At 37.8% G+C, this 22,022-nt stretch overlaps 1 long non-coding RNA gene across 1 annotated transcript; it reads left to right on the top strand.

The window, feature by feature from the left end:
- Positions 1 to 745: 745 nt before the first annotated feature.
- On the top strand, positions 746 to 21,611 carry LOC142026539 (uncharacterized). The gene is made up of 5 exons (XR_012648847.1): positions 746 to 831; positions 6,945 to 7,062; positions 8,635 to 8,849; positions 14,368 to 14,591; positions 20,756 to 21,611. It is a non-coding gene; the product is annotated as an uncharacterized LOC142026539 (long non-coding RNA).
- Positions 21,612 to 22,022: the final 411 nt, after the last annotated feature.

Genomic DNA, 22,022 nt, shown 5'->3' with positions numbered 1-22,022 from the left:
CTGTTTTAAAAATTGGGAAATTATGGAGTATTTGTCATATGAATTTTTATTTCAAAGCTAACTATCTACAGATTGTCAAAAAACTTTGTATACAAAGCTATACTGGAAACATGATCTTCTTATCTGCTATTTAATGAGTTACACTTATTTGTTGTAGTAGTTGTTATAACTATATATAGCTTTGTATATATTAACAGGCTTGTGATACATGTACATATTTGCCATAAACTTGAAGTAGCAGCCAAAAAGCCAGTATAAACTTACTGTTCTATGTATATGTTCCTTAGAGAGTCATGGGAAACTGCTTTGCAAAAATAATACTGCAGAGTGAGAGTGCAGGTTCCTATAAAAAAGGCATAATTCATAAATACAATAGCTTGATGACAATCTTACTGCAGCTTCTCTTAGATATAGAAAATAATGTTGAAAACAATTCGACAGCAATGATGTACAGTGCATCCAAGTAAGTCTGCCTTGGGACTGGCATGTAATGTGACCATTGCATTCCATTGATCCTATGTTGGTCCATATGTTTAATTAAATGAATTCCATGCTTTTCACTGCTTTGATGTCCTTTGATTTTCTACAAACATTCAGTCCAATCATTTTGCTCTTTAAAAGTATTTACTGTGTCTTTCAACATTAATTAAGGCCCTGTGAACTTCATACTGTCTACCTATTACAACAGTAGACTGAAAATGATACAAGAAGAAAAGTACTTGCATAGACAACATTTATGGGACCATATACTTATAGGACTGGGCTGCCTCAAGGAGAACACAAGACATCTGTTTCTCTTTGGTCTGCGTGCATCACACACACTGAAAGATGGTAAGGGCTTATTTTCACTATGAAATGTGGTAAAACATGCATATTTTTTGCTACTGCGCGTACAAAATGCACAGTGCAATAAAAATTGAGGTTGCTGCATCACACCTCTGAGCAGTTCACCCTTATGGTATATGAAGTGACCAGTGGATGCCCTGTGGGCGCTTTTATTTTCTGAGCCCTCACTATGACTGTAACATTGCTGTGGATAGACCTCCCTCTTTGAAGCAGGTTTTGGCTTTTGAGGAGGAACGCTGAGAACTCAGGATGGTGGTGATGATGATTTGAAGGACAGGGGGATTTCTGCTTTCCTAAGGATGTTGCCACATCATGTCATCTGTTAGACAGACTTGTTTCACTAGGACAGAGAAGGCAAAAAAGTTGGGGAAAAGATACCAGGGAAATTTCCAGACACAGTAGAAAATTTCCTTGACTGTGTCCGGAAGTCAGCTATCCTGTGGGATTTCCTGTGTTTGAAACACAGCCTTGTGCACTGGGAGGAGCGAGGTCGTGATTTTCATGAGAAACATGCCCAAGCAAGTGGACTGAAAAGAGAAATCTAATTCTGAATACAGTTTCTAGCCCTCCATCCAGTGTTGTCAGCTTCCTGCCATCTTCTAGAGACTTTGACATTACTTTCCTTGCTTAGTGGGGCTGCATCCAATTTTTTTTATTTTTTTTTTTTACAATTTGCATACACTTTTCACTTTTGATTTGTTATTAATTTTTGTTTGATTTTTTAAAGCATGATTCTTCTATCCAAACCCAAGAAATTTATTTTGAAAAATTTTTTTGTACTACGCAGAAACCTTAACCAAACAGTATTATATGTTCAATGATGACAGAGTTAGAGGCTTGTGTTCTTTGTTTGCTCCCTTGTGACAGGTCAAGCAGAATGACAAAATTCTGACGCAACATTAACATAATGTGTGGGTTGCTCTAATGATGCTATAACTGCCTATGTTTAGTAGTATAAAAAATTTGATGTAATACAAAACTTACCAAATTATAACCCTTTCCAAGTCATATAGGAAAAAACAAATACCTGCATGATTTTTTCATTTTTCTAGACTAAAAAAGTGATTTGGGACTAATTAAATCAGTCATATATGCTGCTATATTTACATTTGTATGTATTTGATGCCATACTATCTGTCGTCAACATAAATGCCATTGTAGTAGTTAACTGGTAACAGGTTAAGTTAAAACTAAGAGAAATTATGAAATATTAAAAAATGATTGATTTAACTGGGGGTTACTTCCTACATTGAAAATTTGTAATCAAATAAGAGGCTAACAAATGATGGAAAACTGAAATCTCTAAAATATCCTCACAGAAATACCTCTGATAGTTGACTAAATAGAACAGTTGCTCAAAATGCTGAATGCTCAGTTTTGTTCTGTTTGATGTTTTTGAAAAAAGCTATGAAAAAAGGAGCAGAATCCTGTCAGATGTTTGAGAGTAAAGTAAAAAGGATTGAATCTCTGCATGTTTGCAGTAGTTAATATGTAGACAGAGCACTTTTATAGAATTAGTTTGGCTCCTGTTCAGAATCTAGCAATATCCATATTAAATTTCCATTTAAATCTCTTGTACAGATGAATAAGTTGAGGATTAACATATTTTTCTACTCTGTTCTTTGTATTTGTCTTGACAGTTGACTTCTCTACACAGACAAAAAAAATAATAATAACCTCATTTAGGCCACAAATGAATTATTTTCTAGATAAATAATGAAATCTTTGGTTTTAGACATAAATATAGTCACATTTTTCTAAAAGTTTTTATAATATTCTAAAGGTTAAAGAGGAAAACTCAGCTGGATACAGAGGATTTGATATATTTTTTCTCTTGTGTAAGTTATTTCAGAAGGACCAAAGGGCCTTTCCTGTGCATTCTGCAGTCAAGACAGGAAAAGAAATCCCACTAAAATCATCAGGATTGGGATTGGGCCCTAATACAGAAAAAAAACAATTAAAAAAAATCCCTTTTTGCAGCAGGAAGGAGGGCAAGACCAACAACTTTCAGGGATGAGTTATACTTCCTGGAGGAACCCTCATTCAGAGACAGAGTTTGAAAATTTCTTTTGAGAAAGGGTGAGGATGAGGAGATGAAAATATTTCTTCATGAAGTTGCCAGTTGTCAGAGTAGCTTAGATTGCACTTTGTCTCTCTTCTCCCCATTTTCCAGATATTTTTTCATCTCACACAGTCACTAAATTGGGCGAAAACAGGATTTGGTTTCATATGGTTTCCTTTCCCTATTGTGTTATTTTAATTTTATGTTAGATTTTTTGGTGTAATACTCAATTTACCATACACTTTGCATTTATTATAAGCCTTGTGTTAAAATACACTTATTACGCTGTTTTACAAAAATTGCAGATTTATACTCTCCCACATAAGGACAAGGTGAAATACTGATAGCTCTAGGAATTCTATAAGCATTACTGATTTCATGTAATATGATTTTATAGAAAAGTCATTAGTGGTTGAAACGTGTTAAAAAGAGCTTTATTCCAGAGCATAGGTATGCAGCACTCTATAAATCAGACACTTAAAGTGTCTCATGCTGAAAAAACAACTACTGAGATATTGTAAAATGACTACTTTCTTTTTTTTTTATAATTTGGTTTATCTAGAAAATACAACATATATTGCTGTCTCCTACAGATATCACGCTGTAGAATTCTGCAACAGATGTAATTTCCTATTTAATATTGTACTCTTTTTTTTTTTTTTTTTAAGGAAATTCATTATTTTGTGACAGGTGAAAGGATATTTCACTACAGAGAATTTAGTAGGCTTATGAATATTAATAAGCATACATTTCACAACTGTACAACAGACAACCAATTTTAGTGATTTTCATATACAGTGGATTATGAGGTTTTCTGCTTTTTTTGTCCTTTCCCCATTAAATGCTCTATTATTTTTTTTCCTTTAAAGTCTAAAAAACATTAGAATATCTTCCTCTAGGACTCTAGAGGCTGCCAAATACCACCCACAATTAGAAAAACACCAGGGTCTTTGCAGACCGCCCTTCAGCCATCACAATGACAAAATAATTGTAGAACTCATAAGATTAGACAAACTGCATGGGAACAGGACACTCAGCCTTTGACAGAAGCTGGCGGGCTATTAAGGAAGTAGCCAAGTAGCGGCATGCTGTTCTGACACTTTTCTTGATGCCGATGAATACAGAGTGACTCCTCGAAGTGAATGCCAAGGCATCATGATTAGCATAATTAGAGCATACTTTTGTGGCACAGTTATATCCGTACGAAGTTCCAGCGAGCAAGGCTTGGTCACAACTGGTGATATGCCTCATTATCTAAATACACAGCTTCTGAATTCAAAGACTGTCAAGTAAGATGGAGTAAAACTGCACTTTACTTGCCCTGATATTGCTTGATAAAACTTAAATATATCTTTTTCTCCCATCAGCTTAGAAGAAAAGTTGTGCTTTGTGCTGACTTTATGCTTTATATTAACAGCTGAGCCAGATGATAAAATATTTTCCTCTACAAAATTCCCCCAAGTGTGAACTGCCTAAACAATAACACACATAATAAAATCACACTAATTACTACACTATTGTAGGTCTAACCAAAGGGGCAGAGCACCCTTCAGTGCATGACCCATTGTGCCTTTTCAAATGCACCAATATATTAATGTGTGATACAACATAGGTAGGATGCCTGAAACCCAGGAGTATTTAAAAACTGTCTCTGGAAAGTCTATTTAAAGAAAAACAGTCTAATCCATTATACAGTAATAGCAGTGCTTTTCCTTCTAAAGAGAACTTTTCAGTAGAGCTAAAAAATTTTTCTGCTGATATCCTTTTGCTTCATGACTCCTACTGTTTTCATTTCTCACCTCTCTCTGGGTCCCTATTGGCTTTTCCATTGCACCTGCATACCTCAGAAAAAAACATGACTAAGGCTGCATTTCCTGAGCTGGAGGTTTCCAATCCAGTATGTCATTAAACAAATTTGAAGTCTATATAGAAGACTGAATCAGGGAGTAAATACCTAGCTACCTGTGAAGTGTAAACCTGATAAGAGTATATTAGGTGGGCTACAAGGCCAGCTCCTTTTCAGGTAGTTCAGCTCATTCTACACAGCAATAGACAGTGCATGGTCAGCCTATTAACTGCTCAATGGTAAGTCCTCCCCTGAGCAGCACAGGAGCAGGAGCAGGAGCACTGGCTCGATCAGTCTTCATCGGTCTGAGGAACTGCAGTTTGGGAAAACTCTTCCTCGTCGCTTCTCCAAATGTTTGCCATTGCTGACACTGTTTATCTTTGCTGGCATCTTCCACTTTGCTCCATATTATCCTTCAGGTCACATATGAATGTCACTGTTTCTCATGATATTTGTAAGAATTATTCCTTTTCTTCCTTTACCAGTCCATTCAAGTCCTCCTTGTCTATTCTGTACACTACAGAGCGAGTTTTTTCTTAAATCAGCTTTTTGAGAAAGGGATTATCTTCTGCTATGTATTGTACAGCAAAGGCATAGCAGACCTTCACAATGCTTTGAGATATTCTTGTGAACTGTAACTGGTCAAAAAAACAGAGGTCTGTTATTATTCAAAAATTTGCAGTTTAAATTGCCCTCACTTTATATAGATCCAAAATAATCCACTTCCATTTTTTAATTTTTTTAAAGGCAATTTGTGAAATTGCTTGCATTTTTGTTTTCAAAGTCATTACAAAACCTATTGATTTCTAGCAAGAAATTGTTTATCAAAGGTCTGAAAATGAAATCAGACATTTTTCATTATGAGGATATTTTCCAGTTCTCAGATGAAACATATTTTACCCACAAATCCCCCTTTTCTGCTTTCCTAAAAAAACCCCAAACCCCTCCCCCAAATAAAAAGTCTCTTCATAAGCCATTACCGATCTCTCAGCAAGAAATGCTTTGTGATTTTTGAACCAATTATCCATGTGCTGTATTTTTCAGAGTTCAGATCTGTTCTGGTGAGCTTCTCCCTTTACATACAAAAAACTTGAAAAAGGACGAAAATCAGTTCTGAGACTGAAATCCTGGTCCTGTGATAAGCCTTTTGTGGGTAGATGATATTATATGCCAAAACCTAATGTTGCAAATAATCTGGCCATATTCTGTTTTAACTTTGGATAATAGCAGGGACCTCTTGCTATTATAGTTATTGTTTTCCAGTCACACTTTTTAAAGGCAAGGAAGGAAGAAGTGAATGGAAATCCCATTTACTGACCTCCTATGCAAATGCTTATGAAAATATTTCAGGCAAAGAACAAAACCATATTTTCATTCATAAATTTCCATTGCAATTAATGTTTGGTAGAGATAATGGTAAAAATCACTAAGAATTATTTCCAGATAGTCAGAACCTGAATATCCCTATGTAAGAAAAAGAAGGGAGAGAACATAAACTAAGTTAATTCATGTAATTTCAAGGAATGATTCTAGGCTTGCTAAGTAGGATTGTTTAAAGGGGTCTTATGTAAAGCGTAGCTAAGTATCATGAGTAAGCCTGGAAAGAGTTCTTCAGCCTTTAATGTTATGCAACTGTCAAAACAAGTGTAGGAGTCTTACCCTCTTCCCACTAGAGATTTCTCGAAAGACTGTCATTGGTTCAGTGGTATCAAGTTTACAACCTTCATCCATCACTAACAATTGCTTTCTGTAAGATCCTAATGATGAAAATCTGCAGTTTTTCTCAACCTCTATGTCTTTCTATGTAGTAATGGTAAAAAAGACTAGACCTTACTCTATGTTTAAAAGTCTGTTTTTCTTTAGGGCCAGATACTGAAATGTGAATAGTGTCTAGGAAGTCCAAATACCACATTTAATAATGAGGTTTATAATGTGTTTAATTGGAGATATGGTCAAGGGAATACTCTTGTAAACTATGCTGTCTCGGGAGGAAAATTTGGATCATCTCTGCTGCCTGTTTTGCAGAGGCTGTAATGCAGCACTCCCCTCTTGGGATTAAGTCTAAAGAAAGATGGAACTGAAGAGTTGCTCCACCTAAACTGAGTACTCAAAATGCTCCATTGCTCTTGCTAAAGCCTGTGTATCTAATTTTATTAGTTGCTTCTGTGTTTTAACTTTTATATTTTCCAGGTACTCTGGAGTTTTTCTGAGTTTTCCCACGATTGCTCTCATCCAAGCAGTTTGGCACATGAACCCACATGGCTTTCCAGGCCTAGATGTTTCTCCATCTGTTTTTGTTCTCAAGATGGTAAATAAGAAAGATGATGGCACAGTGCCTGCAGTGATATGGGAGAGCAAGACCTCTCACCCCTGGATTTCAGAAGCAGACTCCAAGCCTGCAGCTCCTCTTCAGGGGCATAGCTTTGCTCTGACTCATGGTCACAGTCCCCTCATGCCCCTATTGAGCAAGGACCTGTGTCAGAGCTGGAGACCTGTACCTAAACTGCCTTCAGTTTTTCTTGGGAAGAACCAAGCAACTTTCAGCTCAGTTCATACAGCTCAGCTCAGCATATACTGAGAGTACTGAACTCTTCCCATATCCACTATAGGGTGTCCTCCAAAGTGTACGTCACATTTAAAGAAAAACAAACATTATCTTTTCCAGTGCTGTCATAATGGTTTTCATTTACATACAACAGCAACAGAAATAGTTAAGCTTTGAGAGTTCATTTATTGCTATGCATAGTTATTACACATAATAGCAAAGTAGCATACATGCAGGAAGGTAGATGGTTTGTCCCAAGCACCTAACAAATATTTTGTAGCAGAAGAAATGCTGCTTTCTGGACTGTAGTCTTAGAACAGGACAGATTTCTAAATAAACTAGTACAACTCAAAAAGAAAGGGGCCTTCTGAAGTGAAGGAGGTCCAACAAAATGTCCAGTCCAATGCCTGGGAAGCCAGGGGAAATTAAGCCAATGATAGATTTTGTCCCTTTTCTAATTTTCATAAGAATATGCTGATATTCCAGACAGAGTATGACTGATATACATTCTTCAAATAAGATTAATTTAAAATGTGTGGAGAAAGAGAAAAATCTGACACAAAAGTTGTGCACTGTTCATGTATCACTCTGAAGGACCAGGCTCAGCCTTCTGGAGAAAAAAAGATCAATATGCAAAACTTAATCTCTGTCAGGAGACATTGGACTTTCCATCCAACATCAGTATCCCACAGTGTCATTGGCTGTTCTGATGCCATCAGCAAAGTGATACAACAAATGGGTGCATTTAGTTCTGTGAGACGTTTCAGGTAGGTAAGTTATATTTCTACAATAGGAGAACTTGTCAAAGCCTTCATCTGTACACCACTGCAAAGTTTATATAAACATTTCTGCACAGAATTATGCATAACATTGTTCATTTTCTGGGGTTGGCCAGGACACTGTGTAAGTTGAGGAATGTTTAATAACATTTGAAAAGGGCTGTTTCTTTGGGAGAAGACACACACTTTTATTAGTTACATGAAGTGCCTTTTGAACTAGACATCAATTTCACACTTGGCATGAACTCAAGCTTAGTATAAACACCCATACAGCCACTCTTCTATATTAACCTGTTTGTTTATCCTCATAAGTTTTATAATTTGTATGTTTGAACAACTTCAAACTTCAAATTCAAGGTCCAAACTGGAGGTCACTTTGAACAGAATAAACTGTACCTAAATCTTTTCAGTAATAAGAGGAAGAACTTGTAAAAAGGCATTGCTGTAAACAGCCATCTTTTTCAACACTTTGTCATACGCTTAAATAGACAACTGAAAAAAATACATTGTGTGCAAGAATTCTGGTTTTTATTGTTTTTTGTTTCTTTTTTTCAAGACTGGAGTGCACAAAATGCCTGATGTACTGGCGAGTGATTTTGAAGTGGAGGACCTAGTGGTGTGCCACTACTTGCACTTGGACACCAGCTGTGCCAGTTGCTGTATTGGAAGAAATGCCTGCTGTGAATCTAGTCTGCATGTGTTACTTAATTTCCTGAATTATCATATTCTCCTAATCAGCTTCTGAGTTAAGGACCAAAATTGAGGATCCAGGTGAGCAGCAAGGATTTAGTGTCTAGAATGAACTAGTCTATTTTGTCATTTTATTGTTGTGCAATCTACTGGTACATTTATTCCATGTATTTTGTCTTCTTTTGATTCCACTTCATCTAATTGATCTAAATGATATTTCACAAGCTCAAGAGACTTCAGTAGTTTTATAAGAATCAGATGAGGCTACATCTACCAGGGATCTGCAAAATAAATAAATAAATTTGTCAGCCTCAGTAAGTGGAGACAGTTGAATTGTTCAATATGAACAATATATTTACTGCTTTTCGCAGTATATGCACCGTCCTTGGATTGGCCACAACTGTGATGAATTTTTACATATATGTAACTGCTTACATACAGATGCTTTGAAAATTAGAACTTGATTTGGCACTATTCAATAATGGTCACAGATTTCCTGAGCACAGGATCAAGGCTGGATTAGGCCTGTAGGTTTTTACTCATTGTTTTATATATGTCATAAAATATGCAAAGAGATTTAAGATTCATGCTATGAGATTGTTCACAAGATCACACAACTCTTTCCTTGTCTATTTGTCTCAGTTTATGGGAAAAACCGCAGGAGGAAGGAATTGCAAGACCAGAATCATGCTTTTCCTGTGCTTGAGGAAACCATGTAGGACAATATTTTTATGGAAAAACAATAAAATGACCCGATGGCTGTGAATGAAATCCTTGTTGTTGATTGCCTATGAACATCTCATAAGACATAGTGCAAGTCCACAAATCTAAGGAGGAATAACTCCATTAAATGGCTTTTTGATCATTGTATCATCTTAATAATAAACGAATCATAAGATTGGATGGGCATGAATGCCTGACAAGTGAATTACTCCAGTTTGGATAGTAGCATGCGATAAACTGGTACTTCTTCCTCCTGGCTGTACAAACATTTTTAAGTACTTCTGGTAATATGCTGTAGTAGCATACTGAAAATAATTTGAATGGTCTCTGATATTATCTCACATCTTCTTTCAGAGGAACTCCTGCTGTTAAAAAAACATTCCTATTTAAAGGATGACATCCACTACCTGTCAGCACTAAGTGCCTACTCAAATACTTATTTATGATTGCTAGAGCAAGCCTGACTGGGAGGTTTTACTGGGTGTGCATGTGTGCACTCAGTCTACATCATATTTACTCCAAGTCCTGACTTTCTCTAGTGTTGGATTTTTTCATATTACTGGTTTAACCAGCCAGTGTGGGTGTACAGTGCTTAGGTCTGTGAAGTCTTGTCCTCCTGCAGTTTTCCCTATCCAAAGAAATAAAGACGAAGGAGGTAGACCACCTCACAAAACAAAACCCCTATGTGAGTGCCGAAGAAGAAAAATCAGCAGCAGTTTAGGCTACACTTGGCTTTATTCTCTGCTTTCAGTGTTCTGCAAATGAACGAGACAGTGCTGAGGTGGAACATTTTTACAGGCTCTCTAGTGGAGTGGTAAACTTTATCAGAAGGGCAGACAGGTCCTCTCAGTTCCCACTGATAAGTTTGTTTCTGCAGTAATACCAGTGATGACTCTTTCACTTTTACATGGCATCAGAAACTCCAAGTTTCTAAAAACTGGAAATCATGCCTTGAAAGACTGAGGCTTGTTTAGATAGTATAGTTTGGGATGGGTTTTATTTATATCTCTGTAGATAAAAATAAAATTATTCCTCCATGACAGGAGGGTTAGAAACCAAGTTCTTGAAAAACAAAACATGACAACGTTTCTAGGAGCCAGATGTTGAGAGATCCTCTCTTCCCCATGAAATATGATTTTCATGATATATTTGAAAATTGACTATTCAAGATCTTTTATTTTCATATTAAAAAAAGATAATTTGGGCCTTGATACTTTATTTTGTATACACTAGCGTAGAATTTCATTGGCTATGCCTTACTGTCTTCACTTAGAATGGAGGAGCAAACAATCAAATTCCCAAGCAAAATGACTCTGGCAGAGTCTGGCTGTATTCGCAAGACCATACTGAGTGAGTGAGTTGAGAGAAGTGATTCTTCACCTCTATTTGGTACTTATGAGACCACATCTAGTGTCATCTGTCCAGATTTGGGTTCCCCAGCACAAGGACACCGACATAGTGGGGTGAATCTGGTGGAGCGCCACTGGGATAATTGAGGAGCTGGAGCATATGACGTATCAGGAGAGGTTGAGAGATCTGGGTTTCACAGAATCACAGAATGGTTGATGTTGGAAGGAACCTGTGGCAGTCATCTGATCCAGCACTCCTGCTCAAGCAGGGTCACCTGGAGCCAGTTGCCCAGCACCATGTCCAGATGGCTTTTGAATATCTCCAATGTTGGAGATTCCACAATGATCTCTGGCCAATGTGTTCCAGTGCTCAGTGACCCTCGCAGTGTTTCCTGATGTTCAGAGGGAAATCTCTGTGTTTCAGTTTATGCCCATTGCCCCTTGTCCTGTCACTAGGCACCACTGAAAAAAGACTGACTCCTTCTTGTTTGCATTCTCCCTTTGAGTATTTATATACATTAATAAGTTTACCCCTGAGCTTTCTCTTCTCCAGGCTGAACAGTCCCAGCTGTCTCAGCCTTTCTTCCTATGGGAGATGCTGCAGTTCTTTAATCATCTTTGTGACCCCTTGTTGGACTTTCTCCAGTAGCTCCATCTGTCTCGTACAGAGGAGCCCAGAACTGGACACAGTACTCCAGGTGTTGCCTCTCCAATGCTGGGTAGAGGGGAAGGATCATGTCCCTCAACCTGCTGGCAATACTTTGCCTAACTCAGCCCACAATACCATTAGCCTTCTTTACAGCAAGGGCACATTGCTGTCTTATGCTCAACTTGGTGTCCACCAGGACCCCCAGGGCCTTTCCTGCCAAGCTGCTTTCCAGCTGGGTGGCCCCCAGCGTATATTGGTGCCTGAGGTTATTCTTGATCAGATGCAGGACTTTGCACTTCTTGTTGAACTGCATGAGACTCCTGGCAGCCCATTTCTCCACCCTCTCAAGGTGCCTCTGAACAGCACCCCATCACTCTGGAGTATCACTCACTCCTCCCAGTTTTGTATCACCTGCAGACATGCTGAGGGTACACTGTTCTCCATCATCCACATGATTAATGAAGATATATACAGGAGTGGATGGAGTATTGACCCCCGGGGTACATCACTAGCTACTGGCCTCCAACTAGACTTTGTGCCACCAATCTGCACACTCTGGGCCTGGCCATTCAGCCAGTTTTCAATCCACCTCACTGTCTGCTTAACCAGCCCATGCATCAACAGCTTATCTATGAGGATCTTATGGTAGACAGTGTCAAAGGCCTTACTGTAGTCCAGGTACCCACTGGACCTCAGTAAGTCCACTGCTGTCCTCTCAGTCACTTTATCGTAGCAGTTTATCAAGTTGGTCAAGCATGACTTCCCCTTGGTGAAGCCATGCTGACTACTCCTGCTGATTTTCTTGTCCTTAATGTGCCTGGAAATGGTTTCCAGGATTTTAGAGGAACTCTGTTTCCAGGATTTGTTCAAAGACTAGGTTAAGAATTTAATCTATTGCTGTTTCTAATTGCTTATTATTATTATCATCAGACTGGATGACCTTCACAGGTCACTTCCAATCTAAACTGCTCTGTTTTCCTATGCGGTGTCTAGTGGCTAGCAGTGGCTAACAAGGCCAGACTAGTAGTGATGCCATGCACATTCATTCAGGGACCTTGCATAACCATAAAATCAGTGTGTATGTCAGATTATAAAACCAGAGTACACCTTCCTTTTTGTAACATTGTTGTAGGGTAGTGGGCCTGTACTCTCTTTACTATTTTTGACACAGTGTAGACCTCTCTAAAATGAACAACTGTTATGCCCATTTTTCTTTGCAGTGGACAGCTGGAAGCTGACCTCAGTGTAGGTGATGTCATACTTGCTTCTCTGAGGCTGTAGTTTGTGTCCTTCTCTACATTTAGCAAGTTTCTTACATTCTTCATTTTTTCCTCTTTATAAGATCAAAATAACTCCTGTGGAGCTACTGCAGACTTACTTCAACATAACTGCAGTATCTTCTCTTTCCACACAGTATAGCGAGCAATGCCATGTATCTCAGCTTGACAGCAACTGTGTTCAAACTACCAAAGTCTAATAAAGAAAGCTCATGATATTCTGGTCCAGCATATATGCTGCCACTGGTTCTTAAGTAACACAATCCTGCTACCATGCATATTGTGGCTCCTGGCTGAAGTAATTATTAACAGTAGAATTTAGGTTCCATGTGTCATCCATAATCCTCCTTGCATTTATTGTGCATTGTATTTTGACCATACATGCCTAGATTCCCTCCCTCCACCCCTTGTAATTGGCTTGGGCCAAGAATATAACACAAATTTCTTATTTTCAGTACTTTGTAAATTGAGGCAACTGTCAAGGAAAGTAGGACACCATTACTGAAATACATGGTCACTAAAGAACATGTAGTTTATCCCTACTGAAAAAATGCACTGTGAGAAACAAACCTCAGTGGATTAACTCTCTGGGGTCTGCTCCATGTCCATTTCACTGAGCCACCCATAGAACAAAAGACCTTGCATGGCATTAGAGATTAATCCAGGTGAAATTATCCACTCCCTGGAATTTTAGCAGCTTGCTCACAGTCAAGGTTTCATTTGAACTCTGCCAGTGGCACACATGCATTTTGCTTTTTAAAAAGAAATTTGTTATCTTCATCAGCCAATGACTATTTTAAATGAAGAAATAACAAATATTACATGGTAACTGTACACATATTTGCTTAAATTAAGCATACAATTTAACATAACTTAAATTACTGCCAATGATTTTGAGCACAATTCTTTTTTATGCTGCTTTAGTGTTAGGTAGAACAGGAGATTACTGTGATAATCAATGTAATTTTCTTGTATTATGGCTGAATACAACCTCAAATCACAAATTTGACATTTGTTTAGTTTTCTAATATTCATCTTATGAGTAAACTTGCACTCTGGAAAACAAGGTAGTATTTAAGTGTTAAGAGTGAGTTGGGCTAAAACTGGCCTGAGTATTATTCTATTGAAAGATGGATTTAATCTGCTTTGGTAACTGTTCCATGGCCTGCCAATATGTTAAAATATCATTAGGTGATATTAACAAGCTTTTGATCAGAAAAAAAAGGGGGGGTTGGTGCAATTTATAATAATTTTAAAGGCATAAGAGATAAAGGGAAACCTGCGTAATGCTTTATATTTACATTTAAATCCACTTATGTTTTCTGTGTTTTCCATGAATATCCTTGACATTTTCTTTTGATTATGAGAGATGTTTTTGTTTAAATCATTGTGTTACCCTTTTAGCCCAGCTTGTCCTATTCCATCTCTTTCTCCTATGTGATCCAGAAATGAAGTCAAAATGCCAAGGTGTAAAATCTTTACAATTTCCATGGCAACATAGATACGATATAGTGATTACAGGATTTTATTTTCTAGAGAAAATCAGGTCAATGAGAGAAAAAAACATTCCTCATTCGAATATTATTTCATTTTATTTAAAGGTATGGAGTTTGATACGAGGTTTTAAGTTACATCACTGCAGTATGAGATCCTGTTGGACAAAGCAAAATAACAACTTGCTTGTTCAGCATCCAAATGGAAATTTTCCCTGGAGAAACTAACATGCTTAGGAAAGGAGGGTCAGTCACTTAGCAGCTGATTCAAAGCAACTGAGTCTTCACTGAATCCCTGCCTCTGCAAGAAGATATGGAGGATATGGTAGAAGGTATGCTCTGCAGGGTGACATCTAAAACAGTGGTTTTATAAATACATGATCCTGTACTTTAAAAAGGGGCCTTACTATGCCTTGCTTTTTGATAACTTACATAAGCCATGCTGCAGTAAATCCTTCCTGTAAGTCTAATTCTGCAAAAATGCAGTAACTCAAGCTAAAACACATTAACATCATGCACTGGAGTTTTCCCAATATCTTGCAGCTGGGGAAAACACATGGGTCTTGCAGTTCAATAAACTGAGAGTATTATTGACCAAGAGGATGGGAAGTGAATTCCAAAGATCAGGCTATTTTAAGCTAATTAAAGGTCCCATGGTACTATATGCAAGAGTAGGAACATCTGCTACTGTGTCCTAGTCAAATTACAGGTTTGGTAATTACTTTCTGCCTAATTGAGGTCCTGATTAATTTTAGCTGGATTTAAGTATTCATCATGCCTTTCTGTGTTTTGTTGCTGCTGTCAGTATGGTGGAGTGAGCCACCGGTGAGAGAACGGTTCCTCTGCTTTGTCTTGTGCTGTATGTGCTGTACGTGGACCATAGTTCAGGGGAACACATGGGGATTATGAAAGTCAATTTGTGTTGGATTATTGTAGGCGGTAGACAAAAGCACAGCCTTTAACACTTGACTGACATCTGTGTACTACATAAGGCCAACAGCAGTTTTCCTGGAGAAAAATGAGGACTCTACCGAACAAATCTGTTGTTCCACACCCACTTGCACCCCCGCCCCCGCATTTAAAAATATTCTATTTATATGAATTATTTTAACTGTTATGATGTACAGATGCAACAGTTCTATTTGCTTTAAAAAGCATCATTAAAGTGTAGTACAGATGACTGCATAGTGTATTTCTTGTAATGAATTTAAAATTCCATTTACTAGTAGGAGTAATCCAAACCTTAGATAATGTCTGATGGAAAAATGATAGGGATATTTACTAGATAATCTGCCAAAACACAGAAATAATTTAAGAGCCTATCAGTATTTTCTTCTTTTCCAGTTGCATAGTATGTTCTAGTTGTAGGTCCATACTGAATTGTGCAAAGGATGCCTGTGTGATGAATTTTATAATAGTAGATATTGGTATGCATGCATATTTGTACATAAACAGGAATACATTTTAGAAGGAAAAAAGTGAAACAACTATGTGGTGTGATAATCACATATGGGATTATATGAGAAACGTGGCAGAATGACAGAATGCAACTCATTTTGTGTGATCACTGTAGTCTTGATAGTATCTTTAAGGGGACTTCTGTTGCACTAAACTAAGTGAATATCAGATTTCACCAACTGTGCCTGACAATAGATTGTGGCTAAATCTAACAAGGCCCCTGGGAAAGAGTGCTGCCCTCTGTCACCATATGGCCTGGAATGGGTTTCATACCTGTTACAATACCCTGAGGAGAGGGATTCATTGCTAAATCTATGCAGGCTTATTCCTAATCCCATAAAGCTAATGATCTGCGAAGGATATTTTAAAGATGCTTACTGTAGATAAGCATATTATTCAGACTGTCAGATATAGGGTTTTTTCCTTGTATTAGTTTTCATTACAGAATGATTACAGTCCTCCACTGAGAATACGTTATCAAAAACATTGAAAGAATTGCTGAATCTGTCTTGCAATTCATAAATATAAGTTGAATCTAAATTTAACAAATTTACTGGTATTTTAGAACAAGTTACTTATCACCCAATAGATATGTTATTTCCTAAATTGGAAGAAGTTCCTATGACAAAAAAATATTTTTCTGGTTTCTAACACTTTCAAATTTGCATATAATGCAGAATGGTGTTAAGCTCCACTTTTTGAACTAGAAATTTTCTCCTTATGTGTAATTTTGATCTCTTGTCCAAATAACCTGCTTAACCCCCTCATCCTTATGAAGTATTTAACTTAATGTAATGATGAGTTTTTAAGATATTTGCTCCCCTGTAACTTTAATATGGCTGAAGAAAATAGTTTGCAATTCACTGTTCTCCTTACACATCAGTAGAAACAACTCGCTTCCTATTTTTGACCCTATATCTGGAATAATTTATGGAGAGCTAAGCCACTATTCAATAAAGGTTTAGATTAATGCATATATTCAAACTCTGAGTTTATCTGTAGATATCACCATAACTACACATATGATGAAAGCTTCAGATGTGAATTTATGAGGAATCCAGAGTGGTGCTAAACTTCTCTCCCACATCCACTAGCACTGCCAATACGTATCTCTATTACTGCCCAGGGAACATGTCTGCATGTTCATCCTGCCCCTGTATTCTTCTTCCCAGTCCCCCACTTCATATATGAGCAACCTGAAATATCTGAAAATCTGCTCCTAAAGATAAGCATTTGAATAAAGAGATATAGGAACATGATGTATCGGTATGTATGCTCTAATCGAAGAAAACCCAGACTATCATCCTGCAAGAAGGGTTAGTTAGAGCTTACCTTCTTTGGTTTACAAAGTTATTAAAAGGAAAAATATTTCCTACAGAAAAGCTTGAGTTAGCAACAGCAGGATTTTATTAACCAGTTCTTAATTCTTGGTGTGGCTGCTTTTAATTCTCTGAAATCTGTGAGGAAATGCTAATATCAAATCACGACACTGGACCTGCATGAAAAAAACAATTCTAGATATGTGTGATACTTGGGAGGAAAAATGCTTGGAGAGTATTATAGTTTTAATGCCTCTGACTAGAGAAATTGAACTTCTTTTTTAAAACTGTAAAAGTTAAAGCAGAGTTTCATAACTGAGTGAAGAGGGTGTTTCTAGGGTAGGAAGAGTACCTTGGAGAAGTACTGATTGCAGTGGTTGCAGGCTGAGAAATATTTTGCTGAAGGTCTATCAACTAAATGAAAGCAAAATCTGATTATTATGTAAGTGGTTTTTTGACACTTCTGTGACAGAGGTGTGGTCTGATATTCTCTTTACAAAAACTCAAGAACTGGAGCTCTTAGGGAACCCAGTAATTGAAGAACTGCAATTTTAGTGAATGAGAAAATGAAAATCTTCAAATCAACTTGCCCCTCAAACAATACTCCACTTGTGTGACTCTTCCCCTCACTTTCACTTTGGATATCTGGGAGTGGGTCAGAGGGAGCAGAGGAAATAAAAGCCCAGTGACCTGTATGAAGACTATCAGGTTCAAGAGGATGAGATTTGATGGGAGATGAGGAGCATTCCAGGAGCAGGTCTTTACAGCAGTTCCTTCATGTGTACACTCCTGGCCCACATAACTCACATTGCTTCCCATGGCTTACCAGGAGATGCATTTTTTCCCTCCCTAACTCATTGAAAGCTTTAAATATTGTTGTGGATATAAACGCTATTCTGACTGGATAAAAAATAAATACAGCACTCTCTGAAATGCTTATTCAATAATGGATTAGCCAGGACAGGAGCCAGCCTTTCAGAGGTCTAATCTTTTTGATAATGATCTTCCAAAGCCATTGGTTCATATCAAAAGAAGCAGATGATCACAGTCCCCACATAAAACTGTGCACTCCCCTGTGTACATGTTGCTTCATCTTCCAGCCCTTGGATATGTCCAGCTAAATGGTATCTTTGGGAGAAAACTGTAGACCCTGGTTCTTTGCTCACTCACTTATGCAGTGGCTGGAGCTCTGCTGCTATCAAAACCAAGTTTGACCAGCAACGAACCTTTGCTGTGAGCAGCTGTCACACATAATGTGAGCCACTGCAGAGAAAGTCCTGCTGTGTTGTGAATCATGGTGCACTCAGGCAGGATTTAGAAGGTTGAGGGATGAAAAAGATAACTCTACAGATGAGTTGTTCTTTAGCGCCATCCAGTTGATAAAGTCAATGGGCAGTCAGCACCCTTGAATGCTTATTTTTAAAGAGTAGCACAAAAGATGTCCCAACCCTCTCCCTGCCATTCCTGGGCATACAGTACACTGAGAAAAATCTCAGGAATAAATACTCTTCTCAAGGCATGCAGGGCTGAATCAATCACCCAATCAAGCAGACAAAAAACCCCAACCCATCACAATATGAGAAAAAGAATGTGGTTGATTGAACTGAGATATTTCTAATCTTGATCTGTACTTGCTTATACATTACATTATAGTTTGAAAGAAAAAGATTATGTTGATATAACAGCCCAATAGGTGTTTCCAGAGGACAACAAAAATGTGTTTATTACAGTCCCTCACTTGCATGTTTATAATGTCCTCACTGAGACTGACTGACTTTCCTTGTTAGAAGTCCTAGTCTGGTTTCAATGGAAATGACACAATTTGCTTAACAACCTGCCTCCAAAAAATTTCTCACAGGCCAAGAGCTGGGACATAAAGAAGCAGAAACAAGCAAAGATCATGATGAATTCCAGGAGCAGTTTCCTTCTCTGGAATTTCAGATGATTTAGGACACATGGCTGAATTGAAAGAACCAGTCCATAAAATAAGCAATGAAAAAAATTATTTTCAGAATGCTAATACAGTTTATCTGTGATGATGGGTACCATGGTAGCATGGTACAGCAAACAGTGCTCTGCTGCACAGAGGCACCTGTGCATTGAGGCAAGTACACAGAGCTCTGGGACCCTAGGGCTGATTTTGCACTAGAGAATCATAAGTGAGAGTTGGGTCTTGGTGTTTTTCACTCCTGATGTTTTTAAACAATGTTTCCTACAAATAATCAGATTACATTATGAGAAATTCCAGCATTGGATGTATGGATGCCTTTGGTTTTCCTTTTTATTTTCTATTCATTTGCTTTAAATAGTCAATCCTTTTTTCAACACGCCACTGGAATATTATGCATTTGAGTTCTTGTATCTCTTCTGTCTCATTTCTTTCGCCTTTCTATTATTCCTAATAATTCAGCTCCTCAGACATCTCTGGTATTAACTTGTGCTCCCCCCTGCCCCAAACTAAGGTGAAGTATCACACTATAAGGTGCGCTTTACCTAGAGGTTTGATTTGGCGGACCAAAAGGTTATTAAACTCTAAGTTAAATGACAAAGTTTGCAATTTATTGTACTCTTTTTTTTTTCATCAGAGACAATCATAGATTTCATGTTATTTGTAAAAGATAAATTACATTATGGAAAATTGCTAGATGAATGATGTTGTCTCAGTTTTAAACAGGATCACCATGATAGTTGAAAGATACCTAATAATGAAAAAAATATGACTACAGAATTAGTGAACTAGTACAAATACCAAATTGTTCTTTCCTTAAAAAAACATCTGCTTAAGGCATACCTCCCTGTATTGTATTACCCTAAAACATACTGTGTTGTTTAGTAAGTAAATAAGAGTATGTCATCAACGCTGATGTGTGTTAAGACGATTTTAAAATAAAGGCATTCTCTTAGGCCATCCGTCGGTATTGGTAGCAGTAAGTTTGTGCCACTGCCTTGCACGTGTAAGGGGAACCACCCCACATGTAGGGCAGCACAGGTGGGCAGTTCCCCTGCCTCTGCACAGTGTCAGGGTGTCCTGGTTTTGGCTGGGATAGAGTTAATTTTCTTCCTAGTAGCTGGTACAGTGTGTTTTGGATTTAGTATGAGAATAATGTTGATAACATAGTGATGTTTTAGTTGTTGATAGTAGCGCTTATCCCAAGTTAAGGACTTTTCAGTCTTCTATGCTCTGCCAGCGATCAGGTACACAAGAAGCTGGGAGGGACCATGGCCAGGACAGCTGACCCAAACTAGCCAAAGGGATATTCCATACCATAGGGCATCACATTCAGTATATAAACTGGGGGGAGTTCACCAGGAGGGGTGGATTGCTGCTTGGGCATTGGTCAGAAGGCAGTGAGAAACTGTATTGTGTATCACTTGTCTTTTCTTGGTTGTTTTGTTGGTTTTTTTTAATTTTATTTTTTTAATATTCCTTTTCATTACTATTATTATTATTATTATTATTATATTTTTTTATTATTATTATTGTTAGTATTACATTTTACTTTAGTTATTAAACTGTTCTTATCTCAACCCATGAGCTTTACTTTTTTTTCTGATTCTCCTCCCCAACCCACTGGGAGGGCAGGGGAGGGAGGGAGTGGCTGCGTAGTGCCTAGTTGCTGGCTGGGCTTAAACCACAATACAGGGAAGCAAAACAAGGGCCTGAAAAAGTTGTGTGTGAGGTGTTTGTCTTTGATTTGTTGCCTCCCTTTTCTTTCTAGGTTTTTGAAGGATGCAAAAGGAAAGATAAGAAACCCACCAGAGGATTCTGGAGGTTATGGTTGTTTCAGTGGGAGTCATGACAATGGTTGATTGGTATGGAAACCACTGTCTTAGAAGACATTTCAGTTGACCCTCATCATGAGCATCTTCACCTTTGAAAGCAGGCATAAGAGATTAGTGTCTCCAACAAATCTCCTAAATCCCTTTCTTCTACAGTCTGCTTTGAACCAGTAAATCGAACTTTTGAACTTACCCCTACCCCCAACTTGATAATTCTTTTTGGATCTACTTTCTGTAGAAACGTGAACATGCTGGGATTTCTGTGAGGTCTCTAAGGCATCCTTCTAGATCTTTAAATAGCTGTTGCACAGTCTGAATAACATGTATGCTAAACTGATTTCATTCAATGGGCTTGCAAAGTGTAGATCCTTTCTAAACAAAACAACAAACGTTATAAAATATTTCACTTTCAAAGAAGATGAAAAGAGGTAATATATCTACAAAATCTATATATCTACAATACAAAGTGAAAAGTAAGATCTTTGTATAAATTATGTATATTTATATGTCTTTGTGGGTACACATACATATGCAAAGATTACAAAAGTATTAGGCATTCACTTATACATTCAAAATTCTTTCAAAATATTCCGTCTTAATTTTTAAGACTATAATACTTACACACTAAATACAATCCTTACAACTACTTATATTCCTAGTAACTGAAGTAACTTAGCTAATTTACACACACAGAATCATGCTTATCAGTGGAAGCTGAATCTTTTAATATTTAGATTCATAGAATCATTTAGGTTGGAAAAGACCTTGAAGATCATTGTGTCCAACCATCAACCATGTCCAGTAAACCTTGTTCTGAAGTGCCTTGTCTATGTACTTTTTTAATACCTCCAGGGATGGTGACTCAACCACTTCCCTGGGCAGCCTGTTCTAATACCTGACAACCCTTTCAGTAAAGAAATTTCTTCTAATATCCAACCTAAATCTCCCCTGCCGCAACCTGACGCCATTTCCCCTTGTCCTATCACCAGCCACCTGATAGAAAAGACCAGCACCCACCTCACTACAACCCCCCTTCGGGTAGTTGTAGAGAGCAATAAGGTCTCCCCTCAGCCTCCTCTTCTCCAGACTAAACAGCCCCGGCTCCCTCAGCCGCTCCTCACAAGACTTGTGCTCCAGGCCCCTCACCAGCTTGGTTGCCCTTCTCTGGACACTCTCCAGCACCTCCATGTCTTTCCTGTAGTGAGG

The sequence above is a fragment of the Buteo buteo genome, chromosome Z, assembly GCF_964188355.1.
Source record: "Buteo buteo chromosome Z, bButBut1.hap1.1, whole genome shotgun sequence".
In the NCBI taxonomy this organism is placed as follows: domain Eukaryota; kingdom Metazoa; phylum Chordata; class Aves; order Accipitriformes; family Accipitridae; genus Buteo; species Buteo buteo.
The sequence above is the reverse complement of the archived record's forward strand: the minus strand, read 5'-3'. Positions and strand labels throughout refer to the sequence as shown.